This window comes from Microcaecilia unicolor, chromosome 11 (assembly GCF_901765095.1).
Source record: "Microcaecilia unicolor chromosome 11, aMicUni1.1, whole genome shotgun sequence".
In the NCBI taxonomy this organism is placed as follows: domain Eukaryota; kingdom Metazoa; phylum Chordata; class Amphibia; order Gymnophiona; family Siphonopidae; genus Microcaecilia; species Microcaecilia unicolor.
The window spans coordinates 60,187,572-60,199,829 of record NC_044041.1 but is presented as its reverse complement, the minus strand read 5'-3'; the positions used below and the strand labels follow the sequence as shown (position 1 = coordinate 60,199,829).

Here is a 12,258-nt window from a genome sequence, read left to right as displayed (position 1 = left end):
ATGGGTGATTTCAATTACCCCGATATTGATTGGGTAAATGTAACATCAGAGAACGCTAGGGAGGTAAAATTCCTTGACAAAATCAAGGACTGTTTTATGGAGCAGCTGGTACAGGAGCCGATGAGAGAAGGAAAAATTCTAGACTTAGTCCTTAGTAGAGCGCGTGATCTGGTGTGGGAGGTAACAGTGATCATAATATGATCAGAATTTATATTAGCTTTGGAGTAAGTACACAAAGGAAATCTAATACATTAGTGTTTAACTTTCAAAAAAGAGACTATGATGAAATGAGAAGAATGGTGGAAAAAAAAAAAAAATTAGAGGAATGGATGTGAGGGTCAAAACTTAACATCAGGCGTGAATGCTGTTCCAAAACACCATCCTGGAAGCCCAGGCCAAATATATTCCGCGTAGTAAAAAAGGAGAGCGGAAGACCAAACGACAGCCGGCATGGTTAAAAAGTGAGGTGAAGGAAGCTATTAGAGCTAAAAGAAAATCCTTCAGAAAATTGAAGGAACCAACTGAAAATAAGAAACAGCATAAGGAATGCAAAGCGCTGATAAGGAAGGCAAAGAGAGACTTTGAAAAAAAGATTGCGTTGGAGACAAACACACATAGTAAAAAATTTTAGGTATTTTAAAAGCAGGAAGCCAGCAAAAGAATCGGTTGGACCGCTAGATGACCGAGGGCTAAAAGGGGCAATCAGGGAAGACAAAGCCACAGCGCATAGATTAAATGAATTCTTTGCTTTGGTCTTCACTGAGGAAGATTTGGGAGAGATACCGGTGCCAGAAATGGTATTCAAAGCTGACAAGTCGGAGAAACTGAATGAAAGCTCAGCTAAACTTGTGATCTGATAACTGTGTTTCCTAACTAACTGCTTATTGGCTATTTCTAATTTCTAATCGATTTCTGTAATCTAAGTAACAGATTTTAAAACTGCTTATTGGCTATTTGTATTTGATATCTGATAATCTGAGAACTAGATTTAACAACTGCTTTAAAATCTGTATCAGTTCTTTTTTTTTCAGTTTCCATAGTGGGTGGAGCCTCCCCTCCCCCGCCTGTTTTTTGTTGTAAGTCATTTGTAAAACATAGGTGTGGCCAGGCTTCTCTCCACAGGTCTTGTCTCTGCCAGAGGAGCTGGAAGGAATTGGAAGCTCACAGATAATACTATTTTCTGATTACCCCTACCTTAGAGCTGTGGTTCTGGGCATTTCAATGCAGCTCTAGAGATAGGTTACAGCAAACACATTCCACAGGTTTTAAGCTTAAGCCCACCCACCCCAAGACTGACACTTCCTAAATAGCTTTCCCAAATACACTACTTATCACAAATTAACTCCACCCTAATTACAACCCCATCATAGTACACCTGTTCATACCCATTTCAACCAATCAGGATGACTTTTATTCTCTATAATAATTGTGGTGCTTTAGTTTCAAGGCCAATCATCTGGAGACTTAGAGGCAGATGCAGCAACCAAACGTAAAAAAATCTAAATCGTTAAAGTCCCTAACGATTTTAAAATAACGAAAAATGCACCAAAAAAAAAAGTCACACATGCTGAGATCGGTATTGAAACGTACAATGTACCAAAGAATCACAATACACATCGTTAATCGGCCCCCAAATCATGCGCAGAGCAGCCAAGCGTTATGTTAGCTGCTCTGCGCATGCCACAAACAGTCAAAACACAGTCAAATCACAAGCACATGGCTCCCAAATCAAAATAAAAATAAAAAAAAGGGTCGGGAGGGGGCAAGGGCGCTCATCAGGAGCGTCCTGTACGGACGGCCTTGCCCCCCCCCCCGCGCTCGCCACTTTCCGCCGCTCCCCCCACCCCGAAAAAGCAAAATGCTAGCTGCCCCGGTCCCCCTCCCTTCCTCACTACTCTGTCACCTCAGCTCCGCCTCCCGACATCCTCCGTCCTGTGCCCCGCCCCCTTTTGGGGTCGTCGCCGCCATTCCCCTCTTCCATCGGGCCCCCCTCCCTCTACCGGGCCCGTGCAGCGCCTCTCTCCTCTGTCCGCAGGCGCTGCACGGGCAAGAAGAAAGCTGATGGCTGCCTTCGCCCAGCTTCGATGGCGCGTCTTTCTCCTGCTGGGCCCGCCCCTGTCTGACGTCAGTAACCTACGTAGGTTACTGACGTCAGACAGGGGCGGGCCCAGCAGGAGAAAGCAGGAGAAAGACGCGCCATCGAAGCTGGGCGAAGGCAGGCATCAGCTGTCTTCTTGCCCGTGCAGCGCCTTCGGACAGAGGAGAGAGGCGCTGCACGGGCCCGGTAAGAGGGAGGGGGGCCCGATGGAAGAGGGGAATGGCGGCGACGACCCCAAAAGGGGGCGGGGCACAGGACGGAGGATGTCGGGAGGCGGAGCTGAGGTGACAGAGTAGTGAGGAAGGGAGGGGGACCGGGGCAGCTAGCATTTTGCTTTTTCGGGGTGGGGGGAGCGGCGGAAAGTGGCGAGCGCGGGGGGGGGGGGCAAGGCCGTCCGTACAGGACGCTCCTGATGAGCGCCCTTGCCCCCTCCCGACCCTTTTTTTATTTTTATTTATTTTTGTTTTTCTGACGTCCTTTGGACCAATCACAGCGCTTTTAGCTCTGCTAATGCGCTGGGATTGGCTCAAAGTTTGTTTATTTTTTCTCTTAATGATTTTTCCTGCCACAGAGCTGACCTAACGAGTGGTCCAGACCTCTCGTTAGTTTTCCTGCCTTTTTCCTGCGTAAAGGCAATCGGAAAAGGTTAGTGCATGTCGTTTCAATGGGGTTTTCACACTAATTGCTCATCTCCATTCCGTTTTCGTTAGCTGCTGGCTTCCTCGGTAAAAGCCCTTTGATGCATGCAACGGATCAAATTTTCCTCGTTGGAGAGTCATTAAAGGCTCATTTAGCTTTAGTGCATCTGCCTCTTAAAGCTTGTCCTATCTTCAGCTCGCTAGTTTAAAACAGGAGCTCAGTAAAGTAAAGCAGGAATTGAATGCACTTAAAGCAACTTCTAGGACTGCACAAAATCATACTGCACAGAATCATACCAAATTCTCACCACTGCCTCAAAGAATAAAACCACCTAAGAATAGATGGTTCACGGCAGTGGTGTGCTGGAGCCGGCTTGCACCGGCTCGCAAGAGCCGCTTGTTAAATTTTGACAGCTCTTGCGAGCCGGTTGTTGTACGGGTCGAGCCGGCTCCATTGCACGATGTAAGCATGGCAGGAGGGCGCCATGCTTACCTCCCCTCCCGCTCCCTTCCATATGTAGCGATGTCCTTCGCCCCCCATCCTCCCCTGCCGCTCCCATCCATCCGTTTCAATTACCTGCCTCGAAGCGCCGCATTATCTAAGGCCTGCCTGCTGCCCATCTCCTGCTGCCTTCCCTGCTTGCTTCTCAGGAGTTCGGTTCGCGCCCTTAGTCCCGCCTTCTGACGTCATTCTGACGACATTTCCTTTTCCCGCGGCGGGACTAAGGGCGCGAACCAAACTCCTGAGAAGCAAGCAAGGAAGGAAGCTGGAGACGGGCAGCAGACAGGCCTTAGATAATATGGCGCTTCGAGGCAGGTAATTGAAACGGACGGATGGGAGCGGCAGGGGAGGATGGGGGGGGGGGGCGAAGGACATCGCTACACATGGATGGGAGCGGGAGGGGAGGGAGGAGAATTGCTGGGGAGGGTGGGGGGCGAAGGACATCGCTAGACCTGGATGGGAGTGGGAGGGCAGGGGAGGGAGGAGAACTGCTGGGCATGGATGGGCAGAGGGAAACAGGGGAGAGAACTGCTGGGCATGGATGTGCAGGGGAGAGAATTGCTGGGCATGGATGGGTAGGGGAGAAAATTGCTGGGCATGGATGGGCAGAGGGCGGCAGGGAAGAGAACTGCTGGGCATGGATGGGCAGAGGGAGGCAGGGGAGAGAATTGCTGGGCATGGATGGGCAGAGGGGGCAGGGGAGAGAAGAGAATTGCTGGGTATGGATGGATAGAGAGGGGCAGGGGAGAGAGGAGAGTTTCAGGACATGGATGGAGGGGAGAGCAAGAGAAATTCTGGACATGGATGGAGGGGAGGGAAGGGAGAGAGAAGAAATGCTGGACATTGGAGGGGAGGGAAGATAGAGGAAGGAGAATAGATGAGGGAAAAGGAAGTGAGGAGAGAAACTGCACATGGTTGGAGAAAAAAGGCAGAAGCTGGATCCACTGTACAGTCAAGTATGCGGAGGACCAGAAATGAAGAAGAAAGGAGGAAAGAAAAGAAATAAATGGAAAGGAAGCCCTGGAAACGGAGTCAAGGGAACAGATAGAGAGCAGCAGAATCAGATACTGGACCTGCATGATCAGAGAAACAAAGTCACCAGACAACAAAGGTAGAAAAAAAATAATTTTATTTTCATTACAGTGTTTGGAATATGTCCACTTTGAGAATCAGGTGCTGAACGTTAAAAGTTTATGTTTATTTACTTATGGCATTTTATCCCATATTAAACATGAATTAGATTGGAACCTGGGATCATTTAATTTTTTTTTCCTGGAGAGAGTAATGTGTTGGCCGTCGCCCCCCCCCCCCCCCCCCCCACCGGGTATAGCCAGCTCTGCAATTTTTTTTTTTTTTTTTTTTGGGGGGGGGGGGGGGGCGCCGAGGTGGACCGGGGAGAGAGCCTGTTGTTAAAAATTTACCAGCACATCACTGGTTCACGGTAGGCTCAGGCAGGCTTCGTTATGTGACACAGAAGCATCCGCCCTCACAAGTGTTGCCCCTACAGAATTCTTTTGCTCCATTACAGCACTGTGATGTTCCTGAAAATAGAACTGAGGCAGAAGAAAAAGAAAAAGCAATGAAGGTGGAACAAAAAGATATGAAGGTACCCAAAGAAAAAAGACACCCCCAAATCACTAAAATTGAAACACATACTAGGAAATGTAGATGGAAAGCTATGACCACAAATGCTCGCAATCTAAGCAATAAAGTTCATGACCTTCAAACCCTGATGTTGGAGGCAGACTTAGACATTGTTGCAATCACGGAGACGTGGCTGAATGGTTCCCATGAATGGGATGCAAACATACCACGTTATAATCTATTTAGGAAGGATAGAGGTGGTCATAAAGGTGGAGGAGTAGCTCTGCATGTGAGAAATGATATCGCAGTGACTGAAATGACAGGGAACTGGGGAAAGGAAGAAGCGATATGGATCACCTTAAAAAGAGATGATAGAACCTCTGTCCACGTGGGTATTGTCTACAGACCCCTGACACAACTGGAGGAACTAGATAAAGCGAAGATACATACCTGTAGCAGGTATTCTCCGAGGACAGCAGGCTGATTGTTCTCACTGATGGGTGACGTCCACAGCAGCCCTGAGGTCCGGAAATCTTCTAGCAACAAAAGTTTGCTAGAGCCTTCGGTCACGCACACCACGCACACCGCGCATGCGGGGACATCAGATAGATCAAAAAGCAAAGATGAAAAGAAGGAACAACTCCAAAGGGGAGGAGGGCGCCTTCCAGATGATATTCAATGTAACCTCCACGGGAGCCAAAAACTCCAAGCTGATAGCTCTTACGGGTTTAGGAGTGGCACCGCCGACACGGGTTCAGCTGTAAACGACTTCAGTTTCAGCATACACTCTTAACTCACTCCTCCACTCCTTGACATGGTGGTTAAATGACTCGGGAGCGATGAAGTTGTTTCCAGGTCCAAGAGCATCGACGCTCCTTCACCGGCGCTAATCAAAGGACTCATCAACCCAGGTATCTGTGGGCAGCTTGTCGCGCAGCGGTCCCACACTTGCTGCACAGGGGACAAAACGCTGGTCATCGGCGGCTGACCCCCCATTGTCCCCTTCCTCTCAGTTAAGGTAACTGCAAATGCAGAGAGGAAATTTCAAGTAAACAAAGACAGAACTTCAAAGGACAGCTGGGCCGTTGAGCGTAGGAGCTTCAGGTCACCATCTTTCCATTTTCCCTAATTTGGGACACTCTTTGTCTGGTTTCTCCTCAGAGGCCTGTCTGATATGGGTAACCCTTCAGCATAGCCCTCCGAGTCATTGAAACACAGTGTCCCTTCGGAGGGGTATAGATTCCCGCCCCGGGGGCGCCGAGGCAAAATCTCTAGAACTGCCAGCTCTCTTCAGGGCAGAGTCCACAACCATAGAGTCGTGAGGTAACTGGGTCCTCATCAACTCAGGTTCTCCATGGACCCTATACTGGGACTCAATTTTCTTAGGGATGGTGGGATTAGTTAAGGGTTTTTGTCCAGTTCCTAAGCAAAGTCTCCTTAAGAACCTTATGCAAAGGAGCCGTGGACGACTCCTTAGGTAATAAAGGATAGTCGAGGACCTCGAGCATCTCAGTCCTGGGCTCATCCTCAGTAACCACCGGGAAGGGAATGCCCACAGTCATTTCCCAGACAAAAGAGGAGAAAGAAAGACTCTCCGGTGGAGAAAGCTTTCTTTCAGGAGAGGGAGCGGGAGCGGGGTCAGAAGGAAGACCAGAAGACTCCTCGGATGAGAAATACCTGGGATCCTATTCCTCCCTCCACGAGGCCTCCTCCTCGGTGTCGGACAAAAGCACCCGAACAGCAGTCCGAAACTGGGCCCATCTCGACTCCGAGGAATGATGTCCTCGATGGTGTCATCGAGAAGTTGACTCCCTCGGCGGTGGCGATGAAGCTCCCTCCAACGACGGGGAGTCGACCTGGGTGGCAGCTGATGCCGCAAGCGGTACCGGTGTCGGGGACCTCACCACAGGCAATGAGCCAGCCAGCGCTCCTGCCAACAGTACCGAGGGCGCAAGCACCGTCGGTACCAGTACAGAGTGGCGCATCAGCCCTTCCAGGAGACCCGGAAGAACGGCTCGGAGGCGCTCGTCCAGAGTCTCTACCGGAAAAGGCAGGGAAGCCGGTGTAGGAGTCAGAGACAGACCCTGCAAAGGATGAGGAGGCGGTACCGGTCCTTCCGGCGTCGACGCTTCTTCTGTGCCGATTCCCTCGACGCCCCAGAGCTTCCAGTACCGTGTCGAGAAGGAGACCGGTGCCGATGCTTCTTGGCCTTCGCCCGAGGCACGGCATCGGTACCCCTCAGTACCGACGAGAAGGACATCGAATCCAAACGCCTCCTTGGGGTCGGGTCCGAAGATGGTCGGTCCCGATGGGCCTGCGAAGCAGGAGCCTTCGAGACAGGTGGAGACCCTCTCAACGGCTCACTACTCCCAGCGTACAGTGGTCTGCGGACAGCCATTACCTGCACCCCCAAGGTCGATGCTTGCTCCGGTGCCGACATCGACATCGCCGAACTCAGTACCTCCGTCAACATCGACGCCGAAGTATCGGGGAAAGCTCCAAACAGACGGTCCAGTTGAGCTTGTCTCACCGCTTGTGTCCACTTCTTGAGACTGAGACACAATTTACAGGCAGCTGGGCGATGTTCGGGCCCAAGGCACTGATTACACCACGCGTGTGGATCAGAACCCGAGATTGCCCGGTTGCAGCGACCGCACTTCTTGAAGCCGCTGGGAATCCTCGATGTCATGGACGGAAAAATAGCGGCGGCGAAGTCAAAGTCGTCGATGGTGCCAAAAATAAAGGCACAAAAAAGGGGAAAACCCGAACGGGCGGCCTAAGACGGCGGCGAAACAAAACTTAGTCGGCCCAAACTAAAAGTCTAAGGAAACTTACTTTTTTTTTTTTTTTTTAAATAACAGCTCAACGGAGCCAAAGAAGAAGAAAAAGAGAAGAAAAAACGCAAAAATCGTGACGAAAAAAACCGAAGGCTTCTCAGGACGCGTTGAGAAGGCCAAAAATAAAGTCTCTCTCAATCGCGGACAAAAAGAAACTGATGTCCCCGCGCGATCGGCGGGAAGATGACCACCCACGCGCGACCGAAGGCTCTAGCAAACGTTTATTGCTAGGAAGATTTCCAGACCTCATGGCTGCCGTGGACATCACCCATCAGTGAGAACAAGCAGCCTGCTTGTCCTCGGAGAAAGATCTAATCACAGATATTCAAAAGTTGGGAAAGAAGAGAGAGGTGCTGTTGCTGGGAGATTTCAATCTGCTGGATGTAGATTGGAAGGTTCCATCTGCGCAATCAGAAAGAAGTAGAGTGATCGTGGATGCTTTTCAAAGTGCTCTGCTCAGACAAATGGTGACGGAACCCACAAGGGAGGGAGCGACGCTGGATCTGGTGCTCACAAATGGGGATAGTGTGTCAAATGTCTGAGTGGGTGCCCACCTGGGCAGCAGTGACCATCAAACGGGTTGGTTTGATATGACAGCTGACATGGAGGGCGGCCACTCAAAACCTAAAGTCCTGGATTTCAAGCATGCTGACTTTAGTAAAATGCAGGAATACCTGAGAAAGGAGCTGATGGGCTGGGAGGACATATGAGAAGCAGAAGGGCAGTGGTTCAGGCTGAAAAAAAACTATAAATAGGGCCACAAACCTTTATGTAAAAAGAGTAAATAAAAGCAAGAGAAAAAGGAAACTGATATGGTTCTCCAAGCAAGTGGCTGAGAAAATAAAGGCTAAAGAGTTAGCGTTCCAGAAATACAGAAAAACTCAAGAAGAGGAACACGGAGAGGAATACCGGATGAAACTGAAAGAAGCCAAGAGAGAGATACATCTGGCGAAAGTGCAAGCGGAAGAACAAATGGCTAGAAAGGTAAGGAGGGGTGACAAAAATTTCTTCAGGTATATTAGTGAAAGGAAAATGAATAAAAAGGGAATTGTAAGACTGAAAGATGCTGTGAACCACTATGTAGATAAATGATGAGAGAAAAAGCAAATTTGCTAAATACTTTTGTTCTGTTTTCACAGAAGAAAATCCTGGAGAAGGACCACGATTGACTGGCAAAAGTACATATGAGAATGGAGTGGATATAGCACCGTTCACGGAAGAGAGTGTGTATGAACAACTAGGAAACCTAAAGGTGGACAAAGATATGGGACCGGACGGGATCCACCCCAGGATATTGAGGGAGCTCAGAGAGGTTCTGACGGGTCTTCTTAAAGATTTGTTTAATAAATCCTTGGAGACAGGAGAGGTTCCGTGGGATTGGAGAACAGCGGAGGTGGTCCCTCTTCACAAAAGTGGTGATAGGGAAGAAGCTGGAAACTACAGGCCAGTAAGACTCAATTCGGTTATTGGAAAAGTAATGGAAGCGATGCTAAAGAAAAGGATAGTGAATTTCCTGGAAGCCAATAAGTTGCAAGATCCGAAACAACATTTTTACCAAATGGAAATCGTGTCCAACAAATCTCATTGAATTCTTTGACTGGGTGACTGGAGAATTGAATCAAGGACGTGCTATAGACGTAATCTACTTACATTTCAGCAAAGCTTTTGACACGGCTCCCCACAGGACGCGCTTAAATAAACTGGATAGGCTGAAGATAGGACCCGACGTGGTGAACTGGATTAGGAACTGGTTGACGGACAGACACCAGAGGGTGGTGGTTAATGGCATTCGCTCGGAGGGAAAGGTGAGTAGTGGAGTGCCTCAGGGATCAGTGCTGGGGCCGATTCTGTTCAATATATTTGTGAGTGACATTGCCGAAGGGTTAGAAGGTAAAGTTTGCCTTTTTGCGGACGATACTAAGATTTGTAACAGAGTGGACACCCAGGAGGGAGTGGAAAACATGAAAAAGGATCTGCAGAAGCTAGAAGAATGGTCTAAGGTTTGGCAATTAAAATTCAATGCGAAGAAATGCAAAGTGATGCACTTAGGGAGTAGAAATCCATGAGAGACGTATGTGTTAGGCAGGGAGAGTCTGATATATATGGATGGGGAGAGGGATCTTGGGGTGATAGTATCTGAGGATCTGAAGGCGACGAAACAGTGTGATAAGGCGGTGGATGTAGCTAGAAGGTTGCTAGGCTGTATAGAGAGAGGTGTGACCAGCAGAAGAAAGGAGGTGTTGATGCCCCTGTATAAGTCGTTGGTGAGGCCCCACCTGGAGTATTGTGTTCAGTTTTGGAGGCCGTATCTTGCTAAGAATGTAAAAAGAATTGAAGCAGTGCAAAGAAAAACTACGAGAATGGTATGGGATTTGCGTTACAAGACATATGAGGAGAGACTTGCTGACCTGAACATGTATACCCTGGAGGAAAGAAGAAACAGGGGTGATATGACAGACGTTCAAATATTTGAAAGGTATTAATCCGCAAACGAACCTTTTCCATAAATGGGAAGGTGGTAGAACTATAGGACATGAAATGAGATTGAAGGGTGGCAGACTCAAGAAAAATGTCAGGAAGTATTTTTTCACAGAGAGAGTGGTGGATACTGTTGGAATGCCCTCCCGTGGGAGGTCGTGGAGATGAAAACGATAACGGAATTCAAAAATGAGTGGGATAAACATAAAGGAATCCTGTTCAGAAGGAATGGATCCTCAGAAGCTTAGTGGAGACTGGGTGGCAGAGCCGGTGGGGGGAGGCGGGGCAGACTTCTACAGTCTGTGCCTTGAAAATGGCAGATACAAATCAAGGTCAGGTATACACAAAAAGTAGCACATATGAGTTTATCTTGTTGGGCAGACTGGATGGACCATGCAGGTCTTTCTCCACCGTCATCTACTATGTTACTATAAACCTGGAGGATGTAATGGGGCAATTTGACAAATTGAAGAGTGGCAAATCTCCTGGACTGGATGGTATTCATCCCAGAGTACTGATAGAATTGAAAAATGAACTTGCGGAACTACTGTTAGCAATATGCAATTTATCTTTAAAATCGAGCGTGGTACCGGAAGATTGGAGGGTAGCCAATGTAACGCCAATTTTTACAAAAGATTCCAGAGGAGATCCGGGAAATTATAGACCGGTGATCCTGACGTCAGTGCTGGGCAAAATGGTAGAGACTATTATAAATAACAAAATTACCGAGCATATTCAAAAGAATGGATTAATGAGACAAAGAGGCATATTTTCAAAGCACTTAGCCTTCCAAAGTTCCATAGGTTTCTATGGAACTTTGGAAGGCTAAGTGCTTTGAAAATATGCCTCAATGCCAACATGGCTTTAGTGAGGGGACATTTTGACTCACCAATTTATTACATTTCTTTGAAGGGGTGAACAAACATGTGAACAAAGGTGAGCCAGTTGATATAATTTTTTTTTTTTTTTTATATTTGTACCCCGCGCTTTCCCACTCATGGCAGGCTCAATGCGGCTTAGGTACTTATTTGTACCTGGGGCAATGGAGGGTTAAGTGACTTGCCCAGAGTCACAAGGAGCTGCCTGTGCCTGCAGTGGGAATCGAACCCAGTTCCCCAGGACCAAAGTCCACCACTCTAACCACTAGGCCACTCCTCCACTCCATTGTGGTATCTGGTTTTTCAAAAGGCGTTTGATAAAGTACCTCATGAAAGACTTCAGAGGAAATTGGAGAATTATGGGATAGGATGTAGTGTCTTATTGTGGATTAAAAACTGGTTAAATGATAGAAAACAGAGTAGGGTTAAATGGTCAGTATTCTCAATGGAGAAGGGTAGATAGTGGGGTTCCCCAGGGGTCTGTGCTGTAACCGTTGCTTTTTAACATATTTATAACTAACCTAGAGATGGGAGTAATTAGTGAGGTAATTAAATTTACTGATAACACAAACATATTCTAAGTTGTTAAATCGCAAGATGATTGTGAAAAATTACAAGAGGACCTTACGAGACTGGGCGTCTAAATGGCAGATGACGTTTAATGTGAGCAAGTGCAAAGTGATTCATGTGGGAAAGAGGGACCCGAATTATAGCTACGTAATGCAAGGTTCTACGTTTGGAATCACCGACCAAGAAAGGGATCTAGGTGTAGTTGTTGATGATGCACTGAAACCTTCTGTCATTGTGCTGCGGTGGCTAAGAAATCAAATAGAATGGTAGGTATTATTATTAGGGCGTGAAATACAAGACGCTACACGCGTCAACCTTTTCTCACACGAGCACGCAGCTTTGGAACACACTGCCACGCAACTTAAGAGCGATCCACGAACAAGCATCCTTCCGCAGATTACTGAAGACCCATCTATTTGAAACAATTTACGGAAAGAACCAAAACACATAGAGTCCACACTCACTGTTCATCAATGCATCATACATCCACTTATGATCTCCCATCCCCCATAATTCCACATTACTCATACATTTACTCACAGAAATATGTACACCATATGCCTTTGTGTCTTAACACTGCCCTTAAGCTTCCCATTGTCTCCTCCCAATGTCTCAATGTTGATGTCCCATTGTGATATTCCTAATGATAATTCGATTATCTCGCATAACTTGT

The 12,258-nt window shown here is 47.8% G+C and overlaps 1 protein-coding gene across 3 annotated transcripts in view; it reads right to left on the bottom strand.

Moving 5' to 3' along the window:
* The window catches only part of MED15 (mediator complex subunit 15), a 212,635-nt gene that overhangs the window by 153,809 nt on the left and 46,568 nt on the right, over nt 1-12,258 (bottom strand). The gene's annotated exons all lie outside the window — the stretch shown is intronic.